The sequence below is a fragment of the Canis lupus genome, chromosome Y (assembly GCF_048164855.1).
Source record: "Canis lupus baileyi chromosome Y, mCanLup2.hap1, whole genome shotgun sequence".
Lineage (NCBI taxonomy): Eukaryota > Metazoa > Chordata > Mammalia > Carnivora > Canidae > Canis > Canis lupus.
This window is the reverse complement of record NC_132877.1, coordinates 4,164,816-4,190,835: the sequence shown is the minus strand read 5'-3', so window position 1 is coordinate 4,190,835 and position 26,020 is coordinate 4,164,816. Positions and strand designations below refer to the sequence as shown.

The following is a 26,020-nucleotide window of genomic DNA, read 5'->3' as shown; positions in this document are numbered from 1 at the left end:
TCAAGGCGGGAAGCTCTAGATTCTGGTATGTTCTTCCCTTGAGATTCAATACCGTAGAGCCGTGAGCTTCACATGGATGTCAGTTCCCAATATGGAACACTATTTAACTTTTCCCTCCTGAGTACAAGGAGGGAAGAGGTGAGTTAGATACATCTCGTGAGAACAGTAGATGAAGGTTATACGGAGGTAGATTTTAATTTAATATTAGAAGACACATTAAAAATTGATATCAATTATCTGTGGAATGTTACAATTTGTTGAATCTTGGCTTTGCTTCCCGGGACATACTCTAACCTTCCTGGTCCTGCAGATTGGGTTAAATGCCTTTCTTTTGTGTTCCATACTATGTCTAGAATGTTCTAGATAAGATATCTGTATTTTGGCTGTCTTCCACGCTAGGTTGTCAGACTTTTAAGGGCAGGTGTCTTACTCATCTTTGTATTTCTAGCATCGAACAAGTTTCCGATACGGCAGAGTTACTGGAGAAAAGAAGCCCTTGACTTTAAATAGGAAATGTGCCTTTCAGAAGCAGTTTTACTGGTTGAGAGGTGGTATTTGATGAATATAAAAATCCTCCTAAATTTTAAGATTGTCTGAGTGCGCTCCCCACCAAAGATTCTTATGCTAACCTGTCATTACTAAATGGGATGCTTTGAACTAACACCCAGTAGATTTGAAAAGATTCACTCTTGCTTTCCAATTTCCAAATTCCTGGTTCCTGTTGTAGCCAGAAATTCATGAAATGGCTAGTTGTGGGTATGGATTAGAGCTTAAATATCCTGGAAGAGACCACAGCCAGCACGACGTTTTAAGCAGCTTAGCCTGCTGGCAACGCACCATAAAACTGAGGAAATAAGTTATTCCCATGGAAAAAAATTCTCCAAATCACTGTTACCAAATTATCACCTTTTCTGTAAAACCAACACATGCTTGCTACCCTAATTATTTTCCTCTTATTTCATTTCTGGTTGTTGGCCTATTCCCTTGAAATTCATATCAGATGGACTGGATCCCACATCCCAGGAGTAGAATTTTTATTTTTTATATTCTTTTAAAAAATATTTTATTTTTTTATTTATTTTAGAGAGAGCACGAGTGAGAGAAAGAGGGAGAGTGAGAGGCATACCCGCCCCCCCCACACACACACACATGCACACAGGACCCCAGGATCATGACCCAAATGGAAGGCAGGTGCTCAACAGTCTGAGCCACCCACGCGCCTCTCCTGGAGTAGAATTTTTTAAAAAATCACTCCATTTTGTAGTTTGGAAATCACCCCTAATCTCAGCCGTCATTTTACAAGACCACTGAGTGAATACCTGTGTGATCCGCTAAGTCAGTGCTCATGAACCAAAGGAAGCTTTTGACATCATCAGCTCAGATAATTTACTGTCATAGTTTTCCTTTCCTGTGCCTGCATACATCCTGAAAACTAATCAAGAATACGTCTTATGAATTCTACTTTTATTTTAATCTTTAAGGACTTAATGGCACTAATCATCTAATTTATGCCCTCTTGGTATTTCAGTCTTGATTTACAAAAACGGAGAAATTAGGAGTGAACGCTATTCACACAGCAAGGATCTCTCTCTCTCCTTCCCCTCCTCCTCCTCCTCATCTCTCTTTCTCTCTCTTCCTCTCTCTCGGAGGCATTTCTGATGCACAAATGACCTTTCCCTGTGTTGCTGGATGGAGAACACTTCCAACATAAAATGATTTCTTCTAGATCAACAGAGGACATTATGTTGAAGACACTTCAGGAGCAGGTCTCCTTCTGTGGGAGAACCTCTATGTCCAGGGGCAACCCACTGGCAGGGGACGAGTCCACAAGAAAGCTTCATCGTGTGACGGAGCATTTGCTGCAACAATTTTGCACGCTTTCTCTGTACTCACCCCTGCAGTGTGCCCCTCCAGGTCAACAGTCCCCTCCACAGAAGGAACTCCTCCTTTCTTTGTAACTCCTTCCCACCACCCAGGTCCTCTTGCTGGGATCGGCAGCTTGTCTTCCTGAGACTCCGCAAGACAGCATGCCTGTCTTCTGATGTTCAGAAGCAAGTCTGCGCCAAGAGCCCTGGCGATTCTCGTGGAGCGAAGTGGATCTCTGTAAAGACAGAGCTATCAGGAACATGTGTCCAGGGGCTAAAGATATGAGGTTTTAGAAGAGAAATACTTGTCAGTTTCCAAAGATAAAATCTCCAGAGCTTGCTAATAATATTTATGGAGCAGCTAACTGCCAGAAGCTCAAAGCTTTTTTCTCATATAATCACATAACGGCTGGCATCAAAACATTACTCTGAAATGGCTAAGGGGTGTCTATTATCCCGTTTTCCCACAAAGGAAACCAAGATAAAAGGTTTAAGTGGTTTTGCCCAGAGGGACAGAGAAGAATTAGAGGTAGTATCGGAAATAGAGGAGAATTGCTCGATTTATACTCTAGCCTGGGTTATATCATACAATTTTGTGAAATAAATAAATGCTTTAATTTGTATATTTTATTGCATAAATCACACATACACTTCTATTCCCCAGCTGGTAGAGTATGCTTGATATTTCAACCTTCCTTGCCAAAACCTGAACGAAAATACCTGTATTCTAGTCCTAGCGTTAACCTTCCTATAGGCCACAGATTCACGTGTCAAACCACAGCAATCACGTCTTTCCTATGGATATCCTTCCCAGAAGGTAGGTCCCTACGCCCTTTCTTTTGAAATCTTGAGTTTAGTTTCTGAGCCATTGGAGGAGTAGACAGGATTAGAGAGAGCTTGCTCTGAGGAGTGAAGCCACAGATAGACACTAAGGAGGGAAAGCCAGTGAGCAAATACAGCAGGACAGGTAGGGGCTGTGGCCTGCTCACTGCCCCGTACCCCCTGGACGTCTCCTCCCTCATGCATTCCCGGTCTTGACATGATAGAAAGTGCCCTGCTGACAGGGAGGGTGATGATGTCCGTGAGTGAAAGCATTCATTACTGGAGAAAAGAATGGCTGAGAGACTGTGCTTTCACTTGTAATAGTTAAATAAAGGAAGGAAGGAGGGAGGGATAGAAGGAACGATGGAAAGAAGGAAGGGTGGCAGATGGAAGGGAGGAAGGAAGAGGGAGGGAGCCACGCAAAAAAACAAGTTGCTAGGCACTTTTTGTCCTAGCAAAAATTAAAATTTGTTAAAATTTGACCTTGGAACATGCAAGGCTCAAAATTCCTTAAGCTTCAATTCTACGCATCTAGAACGTCTTCTTTTCTTTAAAAAATAAATAAAAACCAACCAAACAAAAAAAGACACAACCACCTTGAATATTGTTCTTACCCACCCCAAATAAATGTAAAGGCAATATAGTATTGTCACCGTACAACACCTATTGCACATTTCCCGTGCCAGACACGACGGCCAAAAAGCTCTTTCTCATTGACCATCCTCCATCAATATTTTGGATCCCTGAAACAAAATCTAGAAACCAAGCAGGTTACTCCCTAATTGATGCTCATGATTTCATCAAGAGAAAATTCTGTGGTTTCACACACCGTGAAATCAGAGGGAAGTAAAGACTTTGGAAGAAAACCAGGCAGTATGTCTCACTCTTGTGACGATGTCCTCAGTGTCTTACCTACATTTGGTGTGGTCTCCAGTGGCCTTCTTATAAACAAGAGCGAGAAATGCATCCAATGCCTGTGCAATCATGTTAATTAAATACCATGTTAACAACCAAACCCAAAGGGCTTTTTGACTAGGCCATGATCAACATAATAAGAAATTGCTAATGATGAGTCTTCAAAACCAGGCTTGAAAGAACTGATCATGGTTCGGTTGCTAAGGTTTGGCACTGGCTTTTTTGACATCGGTCAAATCTGACTCTCGATCCTGTATAATGATAGTACCCACTCTCTTGGATTGGAGTTTGCTTTATTGAATGAAACAAAGGGTTGGTTAGCAGTCCGTCATCCTACTGCTATGAGAGGGTGCCAGGGAAGAGAGGGTGGTCACACTGCTGCACGGCAGTAGGCTTCATATTTGATTGCACATCACTCAATCATGGAGAGATTTAGAAAACCCCTCATGGCCAAGTCCCACCACACAGCATCAGGTCAGGGTCTTGATTTGTGGGATCCAGCCTGAGTATCATTAAGGAAGGTGATTCTCCGCGTAGGGCGTCTGGGTTTGCAATATTGATGCGAAGTCTCCACTTTTAGTTTCTATCAGCACCTTATGGATGAAGACTTGAGGCCGTGCACATCGAAGTACATGAGCTAGCAGCTATCTTTTTCTCAGATGGTATGGGACTCTATACATTGTTGACAGAGCAGCGGGTCCCATTTAAGAAGTGCAATGTGACTGGACATAAAGATTTGCCCTTTCATTCAAACCTCATGGTGGAGAATCCACAATGGGAGTCTGTGGCTTGGCAGCAACAACCACAGCATGGCACACAAGCAAGATGGTGGAGTCTTGGCGATCAAACCCTAGGAAGAGTAGAGGAAGAAATGGAGAAGGTTGGTGATTAGAGATGGGAGACTTGTGTGGGATGACTGTCCTGGACATGAAAAGGCTGCCACATGAACCAGAGTTGAATTCATCGCCTCCCATTCTGCAGTACAAGCATCTTGAATAGTTTTCTGCTTGCTCTAAAAATGCCAATGTGTCCTCACCAGATTGTCTTCAGTGATTGTTCCAGGGGACAGATTGCTGGAAACGATTCATATTTGCCTTTTCCCTTGCTTGTGTGTGTGGACCCAAGGGAGGGCGGTTGGGAAGGACAAAATTGAATATTATCTTTTTCATTATCCCTGGTACTGGACCCTCCATACGAAGACATGTTAAAATTTGACCTTGGAACATGCAGGGGTCAAAATTCCTTAAGCTTCAATTCTACGCATCTAGAACGTCTTCTTTTCTTTAAAAAATAAATAAAAACCAACCAAACAAAACACACAACCACCTTGGATATTGTTCTTACCCACCCCAAATAAATGTTAAAAAAAAAAAGATTAAATCTGGTCATGTGTCATTCCCCTCCAAAGTCAGTAATGTCACCATACCAGTGACATTCCTAACAGCAAGGTTAATTCTGTGCTCACTTTGGTTCTTCATCACACAGTAACTTGCTAGGATCATTCACCTTTTTTTTTTCTTTTAGAGTCATTGCATACAGTCTTTCCATCTGTCTGTAACTCTGTTTTGGTTTTCTACAGGGAGAATAAAAATGTTCCTTCAACATCTTAAGTATCTACCCATCCTGGATTGCATTCCCTCCCTTGCTTTTCTCAGATTCTCAAACTCATCTCATGTCCTTCATGACTTATGATCATGACACTGTATTCTTTTGAGTCACCGCAAGAATGTTCCAGATCCCCTTTCACTAACAGAAGTCCGCCCACTGCCAGCTCAATCCCAGAGACACTTGATACCCAACATTTACATAACATAATATTTGTATTTCTGCCTGTGTCAGGTATTGGTTGAATAGTCTACGTATTATCCTTGGCTTTGAATTTTCCTGAAGGTTTTTCACGGGTGATACAGGTTCTTATTTTTCTTTATTAGAGCAGATGTAATTTTATAAAAGCCTCTATCCCTATTTTCAAAAACTCCTATTTCTACTTCTACCTCTCAACAACTTCATGAACCCATACATTAAAAAAAAATGTGAACAGTTAAATAATGATTTTTTTTCTTGACCTGATTGGTGTTAGGCTACATTGCAAACCCCCCAACAAATTTCAAGTAGTATTATTCTTTTTTAATAATTTATGCTCTCTGCCCCCATGTGTTATCCTTGGTATTTGGTGACTGAAATGCCACATTATTTGGTCAAAAACCTTTGAATATGGGACTTTTCCTTACGCATAATTTTTTGAACCATTTTAAGACATGGGTTTATTTTATTTCATTTCGAAGAGTGGATTATGATGAAGACAGAACCACATTTCAATGATGCTTTTATTTATGTCCCTTTTAGTTACTTTGAGCATAGGATTTGCAAGGACGGCATTACAAATAAAGCAGTTAGGTAAGCATTTTTCCACTTCCAGTGAAAAATCAGAGATTGAAAATTGCTTTTAATGCAGCAGCCTGAGATGTAGAGAAAGAATACGCTGTGCCATTAGAGTTGCCACCTGGTATTGATCACAGGCGAGGGGCCACCTATTCCTGAGGGTTTCCCGCCTTGCACGGATCGTATAGGTGTGTGAGTGTTATCTGCAGGAAACGTAACTTATTTCAGCATCAGATAAGACAGGATACACTTGGTTTGGACATGACTCACTACCTCCACATTGTATTCAAAAGAGAGTGCTTTTATTCTTTCTCATTTCTTCAGTTAGCATAAAAACTTCATCATACATAATACAGCCCTTGTGTACCTATTAGACTTTGGCATTTAGATGGTCTTCTTGGGGCTTCAAAGAATGAGATAATCATTAATTAATGCTAAAAATCCCCCCAAATCCTTTTATGTTGGGTATTTCCATAATGACCTTCATTTAATCCAGGAGGGAGATTAACGAACTAATCCTGAAGTCTGTGTCAAAGTCAGTCACAAAGCTGGCATCAGGCGTTGGACCTCCGTGTCTGCTTCCATGCCAAATGACTCGCCTGCGAGGGAAGCATGAGGCACAATGTAAGCTAAGCCACCACTTGCCATGCTCCTGCGACTGCATCTGCTGAAAGTCCTGGGCGATGGGCGGCAAAGGCAGTATCTTCAGGGACGCCTCGTTGTGAAGATAACTAAGTAAGAAGGAGGTGGCCAAGTAGTGACCTTCACAGCCCTGGGTATTGGCCCCAGCAGTGGCTTGAGTGGCAAAAGCTGAGCCAGCTTAGTAGCGTGTGTCTGCACTGTTGCATTTTCCATGCAATAGCTCATTTAACCCTCACAGTGATACTGTGGGGAAACTGAGCCATGCCGTTATATAACACAGCTGAGATGTGAACCTCAAGTTCTAGAGTCTTCAGTCTTGATGCTGTCTCCACTTTTCTGCTGGACTCTTCCTCGAGGTGACCCCTGCCAAGGTTAGCATTATCTTTCTCCAGTTGAAGGCATTACCTCTCCTTGCAGCCTGCTCTGATGTTTCACACCTGTATCACCATCTCGCGGGCATTAGACAGGAATTCCTGAGTGAGAGAGCACTCAGGATGTACTCTTGCCCTCCTCAGACCCTCCCTAGCTTCAGATGAAACCCACACTCCATCTTGAACAAGGCATTCAAACCCATCTGAGCCATGATTGAAATTTGACTCAGCATTCTCAGATTTAATGCCTGGTGTCGCTCCTCGTGAGATCAGTGACCCAGCCTTCCAGGAACATCACTAGTTTCAAGGTTGCCTAACTCAACAACAACAAAAAAAGTGAACAATTCAATTTAAAAAAAAAACAGGCAAAGGCCTTGAATAGACATTTATCCAAAGAAAATATACAAATGGCTAACAAGCACATGAAAAGATGCTCAACGTCTTTCAGTGAAATGCAAATCAAAACCACCAGTTCTCATTGGTGGGGGGTGGCTGTTAAAAAAAAAAACAAATGAGACAACAAACAAACACACTGAACCAGAAAGTAACGAGTGCTGGTGAGGATGCCGAGAAATTGGATCCCTTGTACACTGCTGGTGGGAATGTCTAATGGAATTAGAAAATAATTGGACAGCTCCTCAAAACATGAAAATATAACTGCCATATGATCCAGCAATTCCGCTTCTGGGTTTGTCCCCAAAAGAACTGAAAGCAAAGTCTCAAAGAGATAGTTACATGCTCATGTTCACAGCAGAGTTATTCATGACAACCCAAAGGTGGAAGCAACCCAAGTGTCCCATTAATGGATGGATGAATAAGCAAAAGGTGATGCATACACACAATAGAATACTATTCAGCCTTCAAAAGGAAGGACATTCTGACACTTGCGACAACGTCGATGAACATTGAAGACATTACGCTAAGTGAAATAAGCTAGTCCAAAAAAAAAAAAAATCACTGTCATTAAATGAGATAGTCAAATTTCTACAGCTAGAAAGCAGAAGGGTTGTTTCAGGGACTAGGGGAGGGGGAATGGGGAGTTGTTGTTTGATGGGTATAGAGCTTAGTTTTGTGGGATATGAAAAGTTCTGGAGATGGGTGGTGGTGATGGTTGCAGAGTGTGAACATACTTAATACTTCTGCTATTTTACCACGATTAAAAAGTAAGATTACCTCACTTCTCTGCCTCTGCCCATTCTGACCTAGTTTCTTCCCTCGTTGGTCTTCCTTTTAAAATCCAACCAACTCCTAAAGGTCTAGTTCAAATGTTACCGCCTCTGTGAAATACTCGTTTTTGCAAACAGTTGAATTGAACGCTGCTTTCTCTCGGTGGCCACCACAGTTTACTTACCTTTTGATCACAGCACTTGATGCAAAAGCTTGTGTATTATTACTTAGCGCTGGTCCACGCAGGTCACCCTGATTTCCCCCTGCCGCCCCAGGAAGACTGTAAAGTTCCCGGGGATTAGAGTCTTGATGTTTTCCACTTTGTAGCTTGCACAGTGACATACATAGTAAGTACTCAAATTGAATAATTTGACAGCTCCTCTCCTTTTTTTTCCCCCTCTTTTTGCCAGAACTTCAGGGAAGATACTGGAATTGTCTGCAGTGCTTACTCGATTTTGCATTCTCTCAGTGCTTGGCCACAGATGGTCTTTTGTTGAGCAATTTAAATTTTGCAGAAGGACCTCAAAGTGGCACGAAGCTCTTTGAATGAGTCGAGATAAGTTCCTTTCTGCAGAAGGAACTTAATGACCTCTTAATACGACTTCCGTGCCCTAATCTTTAAATAACATTTCTAGCAATAATTCCATTTTCCACATACATAGCAGGAGATCTGCATATCATCCAAATATAAAATCACTGTTTTTCAAATATTATTAAGTTTCTCTTCACTGCACAGTAATGGTTCTGTCAGGAGAACGGATATAAATGTATGGTCTATTAAAGAAAATAAAAGGCAAACTGTTATTTATGATCTTTCTGTGATGATAAGTTGTAGATGTTTTATAGGCAATTGTGAAAAATGAGTAAAGTGTTAGGGATGGACAAATAATTTCATATCAGTCTTTGTTTATTAATTACTGTGATGTCAAAAAGCAGTCTTCTCATTCTGCCTGGCTCCTACTTGATAGATCCGGCTCACAGTAAATATTTATCGTGCTATTGTCCTGGTATTTGAACAAGTGATTTTCAGAATTATTGAACAGTCTCCTTTTCTCTTACTTTTTTCACCACTTGTGTTATTATTTTTTTTTAAAGAAATTGGTTCAGTTCTTCAAATCATGAATCTTCAGATCATGAATCTCTTGCGTTTCCCTCCTGCTGTTTCCTGATATTTTAAGCTGCATTTACTCATTTTCAAATGGATCCAAGCAAGATCCTTGTGCGCACACCTGCCATACCCAGGCTCATCTTCAAATACCGTCTTTCAATTCACGATCTCTTTATTCCCCTAGCGTTGTGTAGGCCTGGCTTCAAGGCAAGACGCGAGTTGTTGGTTTAGATGGCTCTCAGACATGTTCTGTTTGTGAACTCCTCAACTGTCTGTCCTCCGCTCTTTCCTCTTCCTTGGAGCACATGGCGAGTTTGCTTGCAGCTCAGCCCATCTGCACCTTGCTTGCTGGTGCAATTGGACTCTGTCCAAGGCTAACATTCTCTTTACTTCTCAGGACATCAATGAGTCCTGCCACCATTTCTCAGTGAAACTGAGTTCCCTTCACATCACTCTTTAGCCAAGATGGGGTTGGGGGGAGGCGAGGGTAGCATAAGAAAGAAACTCTTGTCTTTCAACACAAAATATGTAATTGGAAATACTGGCATTTGAGGCTGACTGGAACACCTGTCGAACACCTGTCACTTTTTAAAACCGTAATTTTCTTCTTGTGCTTAACTTTCTCAGGAATCACGGTGATTGTTCTAAGCTTTGAAGAAGTAACGTGTGTGAAGTCAGGGTCATTACAGATATTCCATTTGTTTATATTCTTTTTCTTTGCTCCCCTCCAAAAATTGATAATATTTGATGTTGAAAATATTAATCTTTGTAGAGTGACTATAATCTAATATCAAAATCAGGGCAAGTAGAGAGTGAAAGTCATCTTTCATAATTAGCAGGACAGCAGGGGTCAACCAGTATGCTTCCTGGCAAACCAGTGCAGAGAGTGTGAATACCCTAACTCAGCTCCCTGGAGACCAATTTCTAGCGAGTCTGACTGAAGGAGTGGAAAAAGCCATAACACGTTATGGAGAGAAGAAGCCATAAATCCTGACTGTAATGACTTTATCTCTGTGGGCATGCCCACAGGCTCCTCGCAAATAAAACTTTTGCTTAGCTCTCCCCATCCTACAAAGCTAATTGAGTCCAATTTCAACCAGGAGGAACAATGCAAGAATCAACACAAGAATAAATATAGCATTCATTCATTCATTCATTCTTACCCAAAATGCCATTCCATCCTTATCTTCTACGAGTTCCCATGAAGACAACCAGAAAGACCAGCCAGCAAATACAGTATGCAGTGACAAGGCCCATGGTGGAGGTATGCCCAGCGGGCCTCGCCTTGCTTTATGCCCGTGTTTGTGGGAATTTGTCAGAGCAGGGCCAGGATGCTGATCCCGGGTTGGTGAAAGCTTCCCCAGGAGATCTGTGCTCTGGTGAACACCGAGATGGGCCAGATGCAAACAGGCAGAAACTTCAGGGGGACCCAGCAGGGATGTCTGCCCAAACGGAGTGAAGAACACGGAGATGGAGACACAGGGCAAGCAGGAGGCCGTCGTACTACCAAAGTCAGAAACCTACAGTCTTCCACAAAGCCTTTTCTAAGTGACGGGGATACAGAGCACAGGATTAAAAAAACTATTTACAGCAACACGACTCCTTCCATGTGGGAGAACCCCTCCAGTGTGCACAAATCATTGTGACTAGTTATGCTTTCAAGGAGCCTTCAGGAATCTAATATATATACACACAGACGTGTACATATATACGTAATATTTGGATAGACTTAAAGCAGCTGCCAATCTAGTAGCACATCTCATCATCCCATATTTCATTATGGCAGATTGTCTAATCTTTATGTTTTCCTCATCAGAACAGGGAGACAGTCCCACCCGTAATGCCTGCATCCTAGGGCTCGTTGAGAATTAATGGAGTTTGGGACATACACGCTCAGCAAACAAAACAAGGAATAGCTCCCTATTACTTGCAGTTAACAAAGAGAATAGCCATGAATGCAGGGGAAATACGAGAAATGACTGCTCAGTCATCTTTGGTCTTAGGATTGTTGTTAAATGGCAATGCTCAAAAGCCACAGAGAGGGAGTATCATGTATCATTATTATAGTTTTCCACTACTGAATGGGTGGAAGGGTAGATGGAACGTCGGCAACTACTGTTTTTAGGGTGTCTTCAGCACACTGCACACTGCTTTGAGACACAAATGGGTCCCTGAGTTCCTGCGGTCTGCATAGCGTCGACCTATGTGAGAAGAGACACATGCAAAGAAAATAATGTTATTTTTCATTACTCCAGTCATTCACTCTCATTATAAAAAGCTAGGACATCATGCAGAACAGTAAACCACCAAAAACTCGACCATCTGGACATAATCACTATTAGCAGTGTGGATATTTTTGAAGTCTTCCTGAAGTCGCCTGCCTCCCTGTAAATCCTCTCATCCTTGCCTACACCCCATCCCACTTTTAAAAAATCCTACAGACATGTGCCCATTGCCTGGGGCAGAGAAGTATAAAAGAATGGCATGGAGAGAGAGAAAGAAAAAAAAAAACCCTCTTCCTTTGCTCTGCAGATCCCTGAAAGCACTAGGGACCTGGACCCCTAAGGGCATAAAAACTGTATTTCAGATCATGGCATGTGAAAATTGAAAAAAAAATAAGAGAATTTCTTGGTCAAATAAAGAGTCTGTTATGTTGTCTTCTAGTTTTTTTTTTAATCATTTTCCTGTAAATGTTCTTTTTTTATGTTAAATATTGAATCCTTGCAAAAGCACATATAACCAATGATTAAGCACCAGGGAATAAGAACACATGAGCCAACTGCATCCACCACTGCAGAGCACAGAAGGTTTCTGGCAGATCCATCGCCCTGATGTACCCCGTCCTGGATTCCACCCTGCTCCCTCTGCTACCCACTAGGAACGGGCTCCCCAGATTTTGGTTTTTAATCGTTCCCTGGCCTTTCTGTATAGTTTTACCAACTGTGGAAATAATATCGTGCCAGAATGTTGAACAAGTGTGGTACATACAGTTTGGTCTCCAAATATCCTTTTTAATTTTTATTTTTTATTAAAGTTTTTATTTACTCATGAGAGACACAGAGAGAGAGGTAGAGACACAGGCAGAGGGAGAAGCAGGCTCCCTGCAGGGAGCCCGATGCAGGACTTGATCCCGGGACCCCGGGGTCATGCCCTGAGCCTAAGGCAGATGCTCAACCACTGAGCCACCCAGATGCCCCCAGATACCCTTTTTAAATGCTTGCAGATGCTCATCATATGCACAACATGGAATAACTTCCTGTGACTTTTGTTGAATGGGATTAAAAGGTGAGAATCGATGTAAAGTAAATTCTGATCTTCACCCACACGTGTTGCTCAAATATCGGCGGATAAAATGAAAGGATATCTGGGAATTGCCTCAATATCACCAGGTGTAAGGGTTGGGAGGATGCACAGAGATGTGGTCATATTAGCGGAGGCCAGCAGTTGAGAATTGTTGAAGCTGAGTGATCCATTACTACATGGCGTTCATTGCTATTATTGCTCTACACTTTATATGTTTCAACTTTTTTCATTTAAAGAGGCTAAAATAAAAACCCACGTTTCTTAAAATTGGCATATGAGATGCTTAAGTGTCTGACTCTTGATTTCAGCTCAGGTCATGATCTCAGGGTTGTGAGATCGAGCCCTGTTGGGGCTCAGCGCTGGGCGTGGAGCCTGCTTAAGATTCTCTCTCTCTCTCTCTCTCTCTCTCTCTCTCAAAATAAATAAATAAAATAATGAAATAAATTCAGCATGTGTGTAATAAACTTTCTCTATACACTCATTATCATTGCTTACCCACTAATAACTGCTTATTAATGTGGTTATTCCCATATTCCTACATGACCAGCATAAATAGCATTTTGAGTGCAAGTGGGTTTTTTATTGTTGTTTTAAATTTTATTTATTTATTTGACAGAGAAACAGAACACAAGCAGGGGAAGTAGAGAGGGAGAGGGAGAAGCAGGATAATAAATAATTATTAGCCTGTCCCACTAACTCACGAATGCCAGACTCTACCACCTACAGAGTTCATTCTTCCCCATGTTCTAAGGACCCCATCCCTTCATATATTTTATTTCCTTGAGCTACCTTAGAAAGCATCTATCCCAGTCCAGTGTTTTATAGATGTGAAAACTGTAGTCAAGAAACACTAAACACTTTTGCCTTTTCTCAAATCAGAGTCAATAAAAGACAAGAAAAAAAAAAAAAAAGAAGCCAAGGGTAACACCCAAGTCTTCACACTACATTTTTCCATTCATTTATTCATCACCAAAGGATTTGTGAAGTACTGTCTACGTGTGAGGCAAAATAAACAATGCAGACCAGAGTCCAGGCCCTCACGCAAACACACAAGTGGCAGCATGGTGCCCGACCACGGGAGTCAGCAGTTCCACTCCTAGTTGCATGTTCAAGAGAAAGGAACCATGTACACAAAAGAAAATTGTGCGTGGACGTTCATGGCAGCATGATTCGCAACAGCCAAAGGGCGGAAGGCAACTCAGATGTCTTTCAGTCTGTGAATGGATAAATAAACTGTGGTCTGACCATATAATGGAACGTTATTCAGCCCTGCAAAGAAAGGACGTACTGACACATGCTACAACATGGATGAACATTGAAAGCATCCTACTGAGCAAAAGAAGCCAGTCTCAGAAGAGCACAAACTGTATGACTGTATTTCTTTGAAATGTCCAGAGTAGGTAGGTGCACAAAGAGAGAAAGTACATTCCCGGCTGTCTAGGGCTGCAGGTGTATATGCATTGGGGATAGGAGATGATCGCTTCAGGGTGCAGGGTTTCTTTGTAGGGTGATGGAAACGTTCTAAAATAGACTGTGGTGATGGTTGCACAACTCTGTGAACACACGAAAAGCCATTAAATTGTACAGTATGTGAAAGGTATCTCCACAAAGTTCTTAATTCCAAAAAAAAAAAAAAAATACACAGGCCATGAGTGTGCCACACAGAAAAAAATTAAAAGGGAAAGGTATTTAAGAAGTGCCAGTGGGGTTAAGTTTTAGTAGAGTGCCTTACACAACATTCTCTGAATTCCTATAAATAAGTAAATCTTAAAGGATTTTTTTGACTCACAGCCAACTAATGACATGCCCAGAGGTACCCACTGCCCTCCTGCCACATTAATTAAATTGTATCACTACGGGCTTAAAAAACATCCAAATGATTTCTGGCCCCAGGAAACTCAGGGTTTGACCAAGAGAATGCTGCCTATAAACCCACGGGAGGATCCTGCCTCAGGGATAAGAATTCTATCTGAAGACTAATTGGGTTTCACACAATGTGCTCACCCAGGGGCTTTGCTTTGCAGGCATAATCTTGGATGAAAATTGGGTGGTTTAATAGCCACAGGCCCACTGAATCCACCGAGTCAAGAAATCAGTGCCTTTCTGGCCATTGTATCCTCTCTACCTACGTGTCATCACTTCTGGCCCTTGTAGGGCAAGAGTTTTTAAAAATAAGTACACTTGGTATCTTTCCAAGTTCTATTCCTGAAGAGTGCTGTGAGGTTTGTCAAGAGTTCAGCAAGTTTTCCCAAGAATGGCCAATTGGGAGGCATCCTCTTGCCCCGTAAATATTCTTAGAGTGCCCACCTTCCTGAAGCCACGATGCAGCCGCCATCTACAGGGTGGCCTTGGCGGGTGTGCCCACTGGCGCTTGGCTATTGTATCCAGACTGCACCTGCTGCCTCCAGCCCCAGACAGCCCAGGTGCCTACTCTCACCAGCGACAGATCCATGACAGCAACAATCCCGAGGGGATTACAACTACCTCTTGAGTCCCTAGGGGACACACAGACTTGACCCTGTACATTTATAAGATCTAATAAATTGTACCCTCCAGAAGGGATGCCCTTGAAAGCGTTATAAAGGCATAACTTGACCACGAAGTGGAAAAGTCAGGAAGTTGCCGAGGGCTCTGGTCTGACCTTTCCTTGCACTTTTTTGCTATTTCTGTGGTTACATTTGGCTCTGAATTTAGAGTCCTCTCTTGGGCTTCCGAGGAAACGTGCATCCTGGACGGCTGCCAGCCCTAGCGGGTGATAAAGACTAGCAAATGTGAAATATAGATTTAGAGGTGTCAGAAGAAAATAAATTGGGTTCACATCATATTTTCTTCTGAATCTGAATGTCCCGAAAGTAGGATTTCATTTCCAGTCTCAGACCTGAGGCAGAGATGGCCTGTTGAGCCCCTATGAATCAGAAAGTTTGGACACAGCCTTCTCCAGCTGCAAAGCCCCCCGTCTCATCTGTTCTCCAACCAAAATAAAATTAAGGTTTGGAAAGCCTGCTCTGGGCAGTAACTACTTATGCAGGAAAGTTAGAAAACTGGAAATCACCAACAAAGAGCATAAAATGTGTGACTGTCACACAGGTAAGATGTGATGGATTCGGACAAAACAGAAAAGAGAAGGCCCAGGAGGCATGCATTAAAAGAGTCCGCAAAGAAAAATGCAAAATCCACTATACTTGGAAGCAGCAGATGAAGGAGAGTAGATGAGAAATATCACAGCCTGAAGAAGAATGGACACCTCTGTTTTCCTAAAGAACGTCAGCGTCATGAAGGAGCGTTATCAAGTTAGGAAGGAGATGCCATAAGGAAACCAGCTACGGGTGATGGAAATTAGAGATACAGCATTTCATGTTCTAACTAGTGTTGACCATGTGAATCTCTTACCATCCCTGGGCTCTCCTTCCAAGAGGAAAGAGCGTGGATACCTACTTGTCAGGGTTGCTGGATTGTTAAGTTTCATAGGTGACACGAACTAAGAGAAACCACTTAATAACATAAATTGGGTATCGCGACCCATGGAAAATGTTCTAGATGGGGCTCAGTGCACTATTCCTACAGGCCAGATGCAGCACGCCTCCGATGTCTGTAAAGAAAGTTTCACTGGAACACCATCATGCCCGTTCAATATGCATTGTCCACAGGTGTGTTCCTGCTACAGCTGCAGAATCGATTAGTTAAAATTGAAGCCATATGTCCGCCAAAGCTGAAGATATTTGCTATCTGACCCCTGACAGCAGAAGCTCGCTGACCCCTAGTCTAGAACATCAGTTGATCATCCACTTGGAAATAGAAATAAGCTTCCATTTATTGGTCATCTGTTACGTCTGCTCATAGATGATTTCATGGACTCTTACAAGCTAGGTGCTGTTATCTCCACTTTATTTTTGAGGAGAAGGAAGCGTGTCATTTCTGCAAAGTTACATAATGAAAACGAGCAGAGCCAGAATTCTGATTTGAAAGTCAAGTGTACGTCATTTCTCATCATCATCATTTTATTCTTTTTTTTTTTTTTAGAAAGCACGTGCACAAGCACAGTGGGGAGAGGTAGAGGGAGAGAATCTTAAGCAGCTCCATGCCCAGCACATCATGGGTTTGATCCCATGATGGAGATCATAACCTGAGCTGAAATCCAGAGCTGGACGCTTAACCAACCAAACCACCCAAGCGCCCAACTGGCATTTTAAATTTTTTTTTAAATGAAGGATATAATGCCAGGAGAGAAAAATAAAAATAATGAATTGAATAGAGATCATAACCTGAGCTGAAATCCAGAGCTGGACACTTAACCAACCAAGCCACCCAAGCACCCAACTGGCATTTTAATTTTTTTTTTAAATGAAGGATACAATGCCAGGAGAGAAAAATAAAAATAATGAATTGAATAGAGATTGTTCAGCCAATTGATATAAGGTGAAGCACCAGCAAAGAGAAGGAGCCACCCTTTGCTGGTGGTTTTATTCAGAATTGCAGAAATCCCAGGCAAGGCTCCGCTTTCCTCAAGGACCCAAGACGGGCCCACAAGAGAGGATTTTGGTGCTTTAGTCTCTGCTCATCTTTTCAGTCGCACTTCCTATCCCACCCAACCCTGTACCTTAAAATGAAGTAACTCACAATGAGAGGGAGCTCTGCTCTCAACTCACACCCTAACCTCACAGGTAGACACATATGCGCATGTGCTTGTGCTTGTGCTTTCTTCCTCCTGAGAATACAAGGCAGGGGTCTGCATTCTGAACCCTTCAGGAGTCCTTCTCCAGCCCCAGATGGAACGCCTCTGGGCTCTCGGTGCATTCCATTTGCCATCCTTGACCATCCCAAAAAGACCTGTCTGTTCGCCCATCTATCCCAATGCCCTGGGGGCATGTTGTGGTTCAGGGCCGTGTCTTTTCTTAGCACGAGGTGCCCAGCTCAGTCTCTAGTAGTGAAGCAAAAATCACTTATTTGAATCAACCTTTGCAAGTGTCCCATCAAAGAACAGATAATTCTAGAAAGAGGACTCAATAGAAAGTTCATTTGCAATTGCCAATCTGTCTCTCCCATCCAAAGTGTGCTCTGTTTGGTGCAACTCTTCCCCCAGTCGTCTGTTCACTGTCGCCAACGCTTCCGTCAGAACAAGAGGCAAGCTTTCCAAGTTCCAGAGGGGTGGGGGTGGGGGTCTCTTCTCAGGAGATGAGGGGATATAGCAAGGAGGAGGAAGAGGGAGAGCTCACCTTATTGTAAGTGAGTAGGACTTCAGGGAGAGCTTGTCCTACTGAAGTTATGGGCTTAGAAAATCGGGATTGGTCTCCCTCCAAAAAAGGGCGGGCTGTCACGTGGGCGTAATGGCATGTCTCAGGCCGTCTCAGGCTCTTGAGTGCTGAGTATGAAGAACGTGAGGGTAGAAATCTCCTTTGCTCGTTACTAAATCCTCCTTTACAGAGACCTCAGATAGAAAGCCTCTGTCGACAGGTTGGCAGTTATCGTGGCTGGGCTGATGCTTCCTTATTCATATCCGAGCAAGCCTTTACTTCCCTTGTTTGGCTTTTCTCTGTTCTGAGCTGCTGCCGTCGATGTCAGGCGTGGGCTTGTGGCATTACCTAAAATTTCACAAGTCCCACACCTTTTTGACAATATGCTTCTCCAGTACATACCTGGCCACTGTACTTCTCCCAAGGAAAAGCTTTTTCTCTCAGACTCCCATACATGGAGCTGGTTACATTTTGGCTCTAATTATCCAGTTGACCACACAAAACCACTTACGTTTCAGTCTGTCTAAGAATTCTTTCTTGCCTGTCCTGCAGGCAAGTATCTTCTTTGTGACTGTGAAAATCAGCTGCTTAGATAACCTGTCATGGACCATTATTCTCACCACGTATTTGATTTTTTAAAAAATCATTTAAGGGGCACCTGGGTGGCTCAGTCGGTTAAGCATCTGCCTTCAGCTTGGGTCATGATCTCAGGGTCCTGGGATCGAGCCCCGAATCGAGCTCCCCACTGAGCAAGGAGCCTCTGCCTCTGCCCCTCACTCCTCCCTCTCTCTCACAAATAAATAAAATCTTTTAAAAACCATTTAAAATAGAAAAGACAGTGACTGACAAAAATATTCTGTTGATACCATCTTCTGGGAAGAGAGTAATTTGAGACTGTGATCAACATAAAGGACAAAAATATGAAAATAGAAAGGTGTTCATCACTGAGGAACATATCTCTACATGCCCTGGATTTACCTAATTGTCACATTTATGCTAATGACATACATTATCTTTTATTTTTACTCGGAGGTAAAACAAGTTTGAGTAGCTGCCAAGTTGTTAAGCTTGAGGGTGATGCTGTATGTTTCTAAGGACATAGGTGCTGTTCCATTGTGTATACGTGTCTACTGACCTGACGCTCAAGTTCAAAACAAAGGCAGTGGAGAGAACATGAGACTTGATCTCAGGAAAATTAGCTCTACTGCTCACTAGCTGAGAACTTGTGCATCTCTCTTGGCATCCTGGCCTCAATTCCTCAATCTGGGACATAAGGGAGCTGGAGTTAGATCCTAAGAGTGCTTCCCATTCCAAAATTCCCTGGCGTTATTTATCCACAGGAAGACATAAAAGAATGCCAAAAATAGGAAGCAAGATACAACCAGGCTGAGTCTATTCATTGCCAAGCAGCTATCTCTGAGTTTGTGAAGATGTGGAAGAGGACAGTAAAGAAATTGTTCCAGGAGACTTGAAACAAAGAAAATCCAGAGTCCTTCCAAGAACCTGGGAAAGCTGCATTCATTAGGACACATGCACTTTTTTACATGCATAAAGAATCAATCTGAAGTACACTTGATACGTGGATTCATAAGTGAGTGAAAAAGCTTATTTGAAAATTGAGGGAAAAAACAGCCACATTGAATGATGTTATCATCTGAAAATTCTCAGGGTCGTATATACAAATAAATGTGATCAAATTTGTATTGCTCTCTCCGCCCCAAAGACTGTTATATCTTTTTATGAAATGAGTAGAGCATAACATCATTTCTCTAATTTGGCCAATTTGACTCAACAACCAACCAACATGTGCTAGATGAATCAACTGTCGTGGAATCAGCAGTCTTGAAGGAGATATGGACCAAAAAGTAAAATATTAAAAACATAAGGGGCCCATATGTGATTGTATGGCTATTTCAAGGGAGATAATTAGTGTATTTTATTTGTTTTATAGTTCACAATTTTAGAAATAAGCAGAAATAACCCAAGTTCTCATTCATAATGTTATAGATATCTCTGCTTTCCTGACCAAAGCAATGGGACACAACAAACAGAAGGGAAATGTTAAACTTCATCTCTGATGAAATGAAGGACCACATAAGTGTTGAACCACCACCATATAACGAAAACCTGCTAGTGTGAGTAAAATTTGGACAGTGTGAGGAGGAAGGAGATGCCGAAGAAGGAGGAACACCTCCAATATGTTCTTCAGGATGTGGCAAAGCCCAAAAGGCAAAACGTTGTTTGGAAAAATGCAAATTGGGGATGCTGTTGGATGATGCCGAGAAGAAGCAGGGTAAGCAGGATGAGTCAAGGAGATATGCAGTCATAGCACCTTTGCAAGTGTGGCTACAAGCATGGCATGATGGAACAGATTTTAAAGATGGTAGCAATTCTGCTGATCTGGCTGAACAAAATGGGTGAGAGTTTTCACTCCCCCCGCCCCCCAAAAAAAATATTGTGAATTTTGAGGTGGAGAGGCCCCCTAGTAACTGGGAGCAAGGGTGTATTATAATGCAAAGTAGTGATGGGCAAAAGTGCTTGGAGACAACAAAAGCAGGCATAGAGTGTCCAAGGTACATATAATCTATACTTTCATAAATAGAAGACGAAAGCACAACAGGAAAAAATTACAATTTGGAAAACATTTGACAAGAAATGGCAAGGAGGGTCACATAACCAGGGAGGAATCTAAAACCTTTCTGTGGATTTATAAGAGTTTATGGGGATTTCTCAGTTTCAGAAGGAGGTGTGGCTTTCTTTGAGAGACAGTACTTAAGATACTAATCAAAAAGAAGTGGTTCATTTACACGTGGAGCAAGAACAGAACAGACAGGCAATTTTCAAAAAGAACAACATGACAGCCGGCACCTGGGTGGCTCAGTTGGTTGGGCGTCTGCCTTCAGCTCAGGTCATGTCATGATCCTGGGGCCGTGAGTGGGGCTCCCTGGTCCATGGAATCCTGTTTGTCCCTCTCCCTCTGCCTGACACTCCCCCTGCCTGTGCTCTCTCTCAAATAAATAAATAAAATCTTAAAAAAGAGAGAGAAAAAAGAAAAACATGACAGTCCAATGGCAAATAATCCTAATGGGAACAAGAAGGCTGATGTTTTAACAGAAATTGTGATGACACGAAGAAGCCCTCTAAATGAACTCAGAACAAGAACATGGTCCAACTATGAGAGAATGGGCACAGAAGCAATCAAGGAATATAAAGTCTTTGCAGAAATCTTTAAGTATCAAGAAGTCTTAAGCCCAGGGGTTCCTGGCTGGCTCAGTCAGTAGAGTATGTGACTCTTGATCTTGGGACATGAGTTCCAGCCCTATGTTGGTTATAGAGTATTTATTTATTTTTTAAATTAAAAAAAGAAGTCTTAAGTTCAGAATGAGTCAAGGCATCTAAAACTATGAAAGATATCACAAGAGTTTTGAGTTCACACTGTTAACTAGAACATAGAAGATCTTACTCTGTGTTCTATAGGATCAGCTAGCTAGACAAAATATGTGAAGCCTTCACGGGTACTTCTCTAGATTGACTGAAAATTATCCTCTAAATCTTTCTCTCACAGGATCCAGGTAGTTAACATTCTCATTTTTTTTTAAGTAGGTTATATGCCCAGCATGGAGCCCAGTGCAGGGCTCAAACTCATGATCCTGAGATCAAGACCTGAGCTGAGATCAAGAGTCTGAGGCTTATTAGAAATGACAAATACCCACCATTTGCTTCAACGTGGATGGAACTGGAGGGTATTATGCTGAGTGAAATGAGTCAATCAGAGAAGGACAAACAGTGTATGTATGTTCTCATTCATTTGGGGAATATAAATAATAGTGAAAGGGAATAGAAGGGAAGGGAGAAGAAATGGGTAGGAAATATCAGAAAGGGAGACAGAACATAAAGACTCCTAACTCTGGGAAATGAACTAGGGGTGGTGGAAGGGGAGGAGGGCGGGGGGTGGGGGTGAATGGGTGACGGGCACTGAGGGGGCACTTGACGGGATGAGCACTGGGTGTTATTCTGTATGTTGGCAAATTGAACACCAATAAAAAATAAATTTATTATTTAAAAAAAAGGAGTCTGAGGCTTAACCAGCTGAGCCACCTAGAAGCCCCTCTCACTAATTCGTTATGACTATCGCTATCCCTTCCACCTACTGATGTTCCTCTCACTGTCATTCCCCCTACCGAAGCCAAGCTATAGTTTAAACAGTCATTCCTGATTGCCATTTTAATAGTCCTGGAGAGAAGGATATATATTATTTTGTCCTTTAAGGTCTTAGCTAATCATCAATAAGTGGTAATATATAGGCTATAATAAACTTGGGAAATTAAAAAAAAAAGTCTCCATCCTGTGGCATCTAACTACCTCTTCTTTACTTTGGAGCACTTCACATCTGTCCACCTTCTGCAGACATTTGTCTCTTTATGCAAAGTTCACATTGTCCTTAATCCTTTATGAACTGCAGATGGAAGGGCTTAAGAAACAAATAGCAATTTTTTTACCGACTTCTTCCCTTATAAAGACTACTAATTCCCAAGATAGGACAATAGGTGGGAACTAGCTCTGCTCAGGTAACTGCTTATACTCAAGTAATGGACATTTTGGAGGAACCCTCCCAGCTTCCTGACAAGCTTAGTAGTTGCTCTGTGCAACACCAAAGTTTCCTTGGATCCTTGCTTCTAAAATTATGTGATCGCTGTGGTCTTTCCACAACTACCTAGCATAACAAAATAGACTAAACTTTAAATATTTCCTCCCACAATTCTTTTTCATTTTTCTTTTTTTCTATTTTCCATAATTGGCTTTCATAACTGTTTCACATCCTCTCTGTTCTCTGATTTTTGACTACCACTCTCCCAAAACAAACAAAACCAAGCAAGCAGTTATTAGCAGAAAAGCCCAGAATGGGATGATTTTGTCTGGCCAAATTGGCCAAAAGATAAAGAGCATACCAGAAATTATAGTCTCTCACAATATCAAGGGGTTCCACGGAAAGAACTCTAAATTATGGATGTTCCATCATCCAAGTAATTATGCAAACCATTGACTACTTCTTTCATAGGAAGAATAGCTCTTAGACTTTAATTTTGCTTCTTCTGCTCTGTCATTGAGAATAACCTGCAGACAGGTAATTGTGAAACTAACATTTAGAAGGACATTAAAATCCCAAGACCCGGAAGAGGTTAGAAGGGGAAACCAATTTTGGAAGAAAGATTTTCTAGCCTGGATAAGCTGCTTCTCAAATTCATGAAAGAGCTTACAAATTGTCTGGACTAATTATCATTGGCAATGTTGAAAAGTCATTTATAAGACAGCAGCAATTTCCATCCAGAAAACTGAAAGTGACCAAATGTTTTGATTTTTCAAAGAACAAGGAGATGAATTACACAAATGTGTGAGCAAACAAGGTGGGGTGTTTGACAATGTCAAATGCCAAGAAGAGGTCAAGCAGGAGGTAGCTGAGAAGAGGACGCTGGACTTGATGATTGGATCTCGCTTGAGATCACCAAGAAAGCAGTTTAGCTCTGAGAGAACATGAACTTAATGTCATCCCTGAGGATAATTTGGAAATGGATTATTTTAGAGGCTGGCTGGTGAACACTTAAATTAGAAAATGGAGGTCGCTATGAGTCAGGGTGGGCTCATTATGAACAAAACATGCCTGATTAGAATCATTTCACTGGACTGATAAATACAAGAAATGTAGTAGACCTGAAGGATCGTATCTTCATTTGAGCAAAAATTTGATGAAGTTTTTTAATCGTAGCTTTGAGGACTGGGTGATGATATAATCAAGATCAGGTTAAAATTATGGAAATTAATGATTAAGGGATATTCACGTGGGGGGTTGTTTCTCATAGTCTCTCCGTCGCTTGCTCATTGGTCGTCTCCCGTGGACCATTTTAATTAATAGCTTGGATGAAGAAAAAGATATCCTGCTGACCAGGGTTACAAAGTAGTAGAAGCTGGGATGATTAGCTAATGGATTGAGTGACACACTTGAGACCAAACTAAGCCAGGGCTATGGCTGGGCTGGATTGATTGAATGAATCTAACAAGATGGAGACTGATATCACCCAAGTACTTGGTCAAATACGCCAGCCTCTCAAGTACCAATGAGGAGAGAAATGCCTCAACAACTAAATAAAAAAAAAAAAAATACGCATTTTAATTGACTCTCAGGCCAATGCGTGTGTTCAGTTAATCCATCTAACAACAACAGAAACTTACCCAACTGCACACACTTACAGAATAAATAAAATGTTGGGGGTGCCTGGGTGCCTTAGTCAGTTAAGCATCCAACTCTTGATTTTGGCTCAGGTCATGATCTCAGGGTTGTGAGATTGAGCCCCAGGTTGACTTCTGTGCTGGGCATGAATCCTGCTTCTGATTTTCTCTCTCTCTCTCTCTCTCTCTCTCTCCCTCCTTCTCACCCACCCTGTCCATACCCCCTGCTTTCTCTCTCCCTCAAAAAGAAAAGGAAAGAAAGAAATGTTGAACACAATGAAAGTAACTCCAGTTTGGACCTCACTGTAGATGATTGCATTTGTTAGAATAATACAGAGCCTGGTAACTACTTAAAAATAGCCTTTGGTATTTATATAGGCACATCCCCAATCAACAACAAATTTGATAAACCATGTAACTTTTGGCCTGGAAAATTTCATTTATGGGTTGTGAGTGTCACTGGAAACTTTACTGAACTGATCACCCACAGAGTTGTGAAGTTCTGTCCTGAGGGCCCAAATAATATATTTCCAGAGAAAGCCAGATATGGTGGTGAAGGACCAAAAGATAGGCACATGGATGGATGGAAGAAAGGAAAGAAAGAAAGGCATGAGGGCCTCGTGGAGATAGGGAATGGGATAAGAATGGAAGAGGAATGGGGTGGAGTGACAGACATGTACTTGAACCTTTATTGATGATTCATATACTTGGGTGATTTCCCTGTATACTTGTATCCAGACTTCTGAGTACAGCTGGTGATGACTAGCATACCATAGCTATGATACCGTGTCTCAAACAGAACCTTCCTCATTGCACATTCCCTTTGTGACATTTCATACAATGATAAGTAACCATGTGAGTACTCCTTTCTCTGCCCCACTAGACACTAAGGTAGGTCCATGGGAACATACACTGTGTTGGTCTCTGTCATCACTGTATTTTTAATGCTTAGTATATAGCCATATGTGAGCATGTGCTAAGCACTCTATAAACGTATTTGAATTAATTTTTGAACATTGCTTAGCAATTCAATAACTTTCCTCTAAGGTGGAAATCTTTTAAACAGAATGTGTATAATGAAAAGAAAAATGCCTTTCGTGTTAGCATGTGAATGTTGCCGGCGACAAAGGAAAAATGCATTCTCTCATAATACATGGAATGTCAATGAAATTTGAACAATTGGTTCATAAAGCAGATTATTAGTAAATCTCTTCAGGCTGGTATCATATAAGTCACATTTTCTCTTTATAATGCCTTAAGTTAGAAATCAAGAACAAAGAGATAAATAGAAATCAAGAACAAAGAGATAAATAGGTTAGTATAGATAAATAGAAACAAGGAAATATTTAAAATTTTAAAGTACACATTTTAAAAAACTCATGGGTCGAAAAAGAGATCATAATAGAATGGAAGATATAAAGAGTGATAATACTATATACTTTACAAAGGGGAGATACTATAGAGCAGTATCTTAAGGGAAAATTTAAATCTTGAGTGTTGCTTTAGAAGAGAAAGTAAGATGGACATAAATGAGTTGAACATCTACATTTGGGTGTTAGGAAAAGAACAACAGATTAACCTTCTCTGAAGTCAAAAGAATAAAATAGTAAGACTGAAAAACCTCTGGCAAGATTGATTAGCAGTCACAGAAAAAGATCTGAGAGAGAGATAAATATACTATCAGAATAAAAAATATAGAGAGATACTGCTGAGATCAAGAACATAATAACACGATAGCATTAACGACTTTACACCAATAAATTAAAAAATGTAAATTTTCAAAATCCTAGAAAGATAGAATTGACTCAAAAAGAAACATAAAATTTAAAAGCTGAAGGAAAGGCCTATACCCACATGGTTTTTATATATTGATTCTAGCAAACAATCAGCAAATAATTCCAAACCAATACAACTCTCCCAGAGACCAGAAAAATAAGAAACTGATCTCAACTTAATCTATTACACTACCTAACTTTAATAACCAAGTTA

General features: G+C 41.4%; 1 long non-coding RNA gene across 6 annotated transcripts in view; it reads right to left on the bottom strand.

Moving 5' to 3' along the window:
- Nucleotides 1-3,878: 3,878 nt before the first annotated feature.
- The window catches only part of LOC140629087 (uncharacterized), a 50,866-nt gene continuing 28,724 nt past the window's right edge, over nucleotides 3,879-26,020 (bottom strand). For 5 of the 6 annotated variants that reach the window (XR_012026968.1, XR_012026969.1, XR_012026970.1 and 2 more), the window contains 2 exons: nucleotides 10,436-11,473; nucleotides 3,879-4,452 (listed from right to left, as the gene is read on the bottom strand). This is a non-coding gene — a long non-coding RNA (uncharacterized lncRNA). The remainder of the gene's footprint in view (nucleotides 4,453-10,435; nucleotides 11,474-26,020) is intronic. The other variant, XR_012026972.1, reaches the window with a different exon arrangement.